The sequence below is a fragment of the Microtus pennsylvanicus genome, chromosome 2 (genome assembly GCF_037038515.1).
Source record: "Microtus pennsylvanicus isolate mMicPen1 chromosome 2, mMicPen1.hap1, whole genome shotgun sequence".
Lineage (NCBI taxonomy): Eukaryota > Metazoa > Chordata > Mammalia > Rodentia > Cricetidae > Microtus > Microtus pennsylvanicus.
In genome coordinates, this window is record NC_134580.1 from 25,335,118 (window position 1) to 25,340,561 (window position 5,444).

Sequence of the window (5,444 nt, forward strand, 5' to 3'; positions counted from 1 at the left end):
AGAAGAAAGGAAGGAAGCAAACAGAGATGTCTCTATGGGACCTCTGTGGCAGAATCCATTCCTTGCCACTTCAAATCCTTTTGCTGCTGCCTCCGCTCCTATTGACTTAGAGGTTGAAATCTGAGAGATCCAAGATAGACTAAATAATCTAAGTAGAGAGAGGCAAATTTACTCTCTTATGGAGATTATTGATCCGCAAGGCAGCATAATCCTTTGGCCTTTAAAGACATTAAACAACTAAAAGAAGCAGTTATGGTCTATGGGACTCATGCCCCCTTCACTGTGGCTTCAATGGAATCTTTCGTGGAACTCAACTTTATGCCCAGTGACTGGATGCAACTTTGCAGAGCCTGACTTTCAGGGGAAGATTATTTGTTATGGAGAGGTGAGATGCAGGAAAAATTGCACAGATACTGCATGGCATAATGCCACCGCAGGTTTCCCCCAGCATAACCTTGACATGTTAACTGGCACAGGACAGTATGTGGGCTTAGCAACACAGGTTAATTATGACCCTGCTGTTTATGCTCTGATAGCTTCCATGGCCTTAAAGAGTAGAAAGTTCTACCTAATAAAGAAGCAGGGGAATAGCTGTCTAAGGTCCTTCAAGGACCCTCAGAACCTTATCCTGAGTTTGTTGACCACCTGTTACAGCTGGGAGGTCACATTTTTGGGGATGTGGACACAGCTATGCCTGTCATAAAGCAATTGGCCTATGAAAATGCTAACAAATACGATCAGGAGGCTATACATCCCCATAGAAATAGGAGTTTAAATAAGTATATCTGATTATGCAAGGACATTGATGGCACTCCTGTTATGGGAGAAGTAATTGCTTCTGCTCTTAGGAGAAGTCAAGGTGGAGCTAGATCAAGGACTTGTTTTCTGGGACATTTCAAAAGGAGCTGCCCTCTGGGTAAAGGGGCGATTAGTCAACCCAGGGTAATCCAGGTGTTTGCCTGAAGTGTCAAAAAGGGGCCCATTGAGCTAATGAGTGCCACTCTAAAACTGACATTCAAGGAAGTTCCCTTCCTGTATTGGGAAATGGGAGGAGAGGCCTGCCCTGAGCCCCCAAAACACAAGTTACAGGGTGATGAGTGGATCAGCTGCTCCCATCAGATTCACTCCTGATGTGGGGGTCCCCTCTGTGTGCTGTGATTACCATTAATTAATAAAGAAACTGCCTTGGTCTGTTGATAGGGAAGAACTTAAGTATGCTGGGAAGATGGAACTGAATGCTGGGAGAAAGAAGAGTGAAGTCAGAGATACCATGAAGCTGCCAGAGTCAGACATGCTGAATCTTTGCCGGTAAGCCACTGCCACATGGCGATATACAGATTAATAGAAATGGGTTAAATTAAGATGTAAGAGTTAGCCAATAAGAAGCTAGAGCGAATGGGCCAAGCAGTGTTTTAATTAATATAGTTTCTGTGTGGTTATTTGGGTTCTAAGCTAGCCTGGTGGCTGGGAACAAACAAGTGGGCCCTCCTCCTACACATTCCTCAAAGAAATACCTCACTGTCCACAACCTTGTCTGAGGCACCCCAGGAAGTGCAGAACTGGACCTCTGTACCTTTGCCTGGGCAGGATTGACCCCACAGATGGGTGTGTGGGCCTTGGGGACTGGAGTATTTGGACCTATTTTAGAGGGGTCAGTAGGAATAGTCTTGGGAAGAAGTACTTCATCACTTAAAGGAATAGACTATGATTATACTGGAGAAATTAAAATGATTGAAGCTGGGGTGGGAGTCCTTGTCATCCTTCAAGGAGCAAGAATAGCTCAACTAGTGCTTTACCCATGTCTCGCTCTACTAATCCATTCTTTAAATAAGAACGAGAGGACAAGGGATTTGGCTCCACAGGATTCCCTGGCGCCTTTTGGGTTTCTAGTTTAAAGAACCACTGCCTGTTGAAATAGGAGCGGCGGGGCTGCGTCCCCGGCACCCGGCCGCCCACATGGCTAGCTCTAGCTTATGCCCCAAAATAATTACACAAAAACTGTATTCTTTTAAACACCGCTTGGCCCATTATATCTAGCCTTTTCTCGGCTAACTCTCGCACCTGGACTAGCTCATTTCTATTAATCTGTGTAGCCCACGAGCTGGCTTACCAGGAATGATCTTAACCTGTGTCTGCCTGGAGTGGGAGAATCATGGCGACTCCTAGACTTAGCTTCTTTCTCCCAGCATTCTGTTCTGTTTACTCCACCCACCTAAGGGTTGTCCTATCAAGGGGCCTAGGCAGTTTCTTTATTAATAAGAAATCACTCCCACATCAACTGCCCACTTACATAAACAATTAATGGGAAAATATTCTAAGGTCTTTTAGATATAGGGGCTGATTCTTCTGTGATTGCTAAAAAATACTGGCCCATGGCCTGGCCTCTACAACCAGCCCCTACAGCATTACAGGGGATAGGAATAGCCCATTCTCCAGAGTGCAGTACCCAATATTTAGATTGGAAGGATAAAGAAGGCCATAAAGACATTTTTTAGACCATTTGTCCTGGAATGCCTTCCTCTCAATTTGTGGGGAAGACATATTTTGCAAGTTATGGGAGCTGTTCTATCCATTAAGCTTGTGCAGCACATGTTAACAGACCAAGGCTTTGTCCCTGGGTGGGGGTTGGACAAAAATCTGCAGGGATACCCTCGAATTTTAGCAGACAAGAAAATAATACAACAGTCATTTGGACAGAATGCAGGGTTGGGAAATTTTTGTCAGGGGCCATTGCAGAGCGGGCAGAAAGCATTCCCATAAAATGGAAAACTGAAAAACCTGTAGGGATAGAGCAATGGCCCCTTAAGTAAGGAAAAATCACAGGCTGGTCCAGGAACAGCTAGAGGCAGGATGCATAGTACCATCCATTTCTCCCTTGAATACTCCTATCTTTGTTATTAAGAAGAGTCTGGTAAATGGAGGCAGCTGCAAGATCTAAGAGCAGTAAATGATTGTATGGAAATAATGGGCACAACTCAACCTGGGTTGCCTCAGCCTGTGGGTATTCTTGCAGAATACAATCTTTTGTTATTGACCTGAAGGGTTGTTTTTTCACCATTCTACCGCATCCAAAATATTCTGATAAATTTGCCTTCAGCGTACAGTCTGTAAATTTCAAAGAACCATATAGACACTACCAACTGGTAACACTATCCCAAGGCAGGGCCAATAGTCCTATTGCCCCAAAAAACAATATAAGTATTCTCAACTGTATATCATTCATATATGGATGACATCCTATTAGCTGGACAGGACCCAGATATAGTTCTTGAGGCTTTTGCTGACTTGCAGGAATGCCTAGCACATGCTGAGTTGATGATAGTTTCTGAAAAGGCACAACAAGAGTTTCCATATCAATACTTGGGGCATCAGCTGTTGCAGACAAGAGTGAAACCACATAAAGTTACTCTTCACTTAGATAAACTAAACACATTGAATGATTTTCAAAAAGTACTTGGAGACCTCAACTGGGTCCAGCCAACTTTGGGAATTCCCGTGGGAGCTTAAAACCATTTTTGACATTCTGCAGGGAAATCCAGATCCAACCTCCTTCCATAAGTTGACACCTCAGGCAAGGCAATGTATTACTTTAATTGAAGAAAAGCTTGCCTCTGCTCATATACATTATACTGACTATTCAGCCTCTGCTGTTGATAATTTTCCCCTCTCAGTATAGTCCCACTGGAGATTTTGGCAGTAAGGACCCATACTATGAGTATATGAACAGGTGTCACCTGTAAAAACTGTTATCTCATATCCCTCCGCTGTACTATGTGTTATTCAGAAAGGGTGTAAACTTAGTTTGCAAACCTTTGGAATGTTACCTAATAAAGTTATTACACAATATACCCAGGAAGAAATATCTTGGCTGCAAAACTTTGCTGAGCCTTGTTCTTATGCACTAATCCCGGCAGGTTTGATAATCATTATCCTTCTGATAAGTTGGTCACCTTTTTCAAAAGCCATCTGGTATGCTTCCCTAAAGTTATTTCTTTGCAACCTCTGGCAGGCGCTCAGAATGTGTTTACTGATGGGTCTTCCATTGGATAGGCCATGGTGGCCTCACCTACTGATTTTGATATTCATTCTGTTGATGCTAAATCTGCTCAGGTGGTTGAATTGGTCGCTGTACAAATGGCCCTAGCGAAATATGTTGATATTCCATTTAACCTTTTTACTGTCAGTCAATATATAAGCAAAATTCTCTCACCTTTGGAAACTGCAGCTTATATTGCCCCTGTATCTCGAGTCCAGATGCAGTTATTGGCTATTCAAGCATTGCTTTGGGCCTGATCTGTTTCCACCTACGTAGGACATTTGTGGGCTCATACTGACTTCCCTGGTCCCTTTAGTGAGGCCAGTCAGCTTGCTTGCCAAATTTGTACAGTTAGTCAAGTATCTTATGAAGCTTCAGAAAAAGCTCATAATTGTTTTTACCTCAATGCTGTGTCTTTAAGATTTCATTTTAAGGCTGGGTGGTGGTGGTGCATGCCTTTAATCCCAGCACTTGGGAGGCAGAGACAGGTAGATCTCTGTGAGTTCAAGGCTAGCCTGGTCTACAAGATCTGGTTCCAGGACAGGCACCAAAGCTACAGAGAAACCCTGTCTCAAAAAAACAAAAAACAAAAAAATCTTATTTTTAAGATATCTGGAGAGTTGGCCACTGATACTGTTAAAAATGCAATCTGTGCAGAGACTTTTTGCTATTCCCCATTTGGGAGTTAATCCTCATGGGCTTGCCCCTAATCACATATGGCAAATGGATGTTACCCATGTTCCTTCTTTTGGGCACATGCAATATGTTCACGTAACCGTGGACACGTATTCTCATCTTTTTTTTTTTGCCACAGCCCATACAGGATAAAAATTACAGGATGTTAAAAGTTACTGTCTCCATGCTTTTACCTACGCGAGAGTTCCAAAAACTGTAAAAACTGACAAAGGGCCAGTCTACACCAGCATTGGCTTTGCTAAATTTTGCTCTGAGTTCTCCATTTCTTATAAAATGGGAATATCTTATAATCCTCAAGGACAGGCTATAGTGGAGTGCGTGCATCATATGCTCAAAGTCTATTTTCATAAAACAAAAACGGGGAAACGTGGTTCCACCCCCACAGACCATTTATCTTTTATATAATTTAAATTTTTTGGCTGTTGATGCTCAATCTCATTTTGCTGCTGACCAGCATTGGTGGTCAATTTCTTTGGGGATGCCTCACGTCAAATGGAAGAATCTAGCAGATGGCACTTAGTGTGGTCCAGATCTTGTACTGATGTGGGGGGCAAAGGGTTGTTTGTAATTTTCCGCAGGATGCTGAAACTCCAGTATGGTGTGTGCTGTGGATTTTCCTGTCCTGGAACCTGAGAATGGGACAGAGGCCAAGAGATCAAATGGACATTGGTGAAGAATTCTGTTTCTGATGCCAGTGGTGAAATTACCTGGT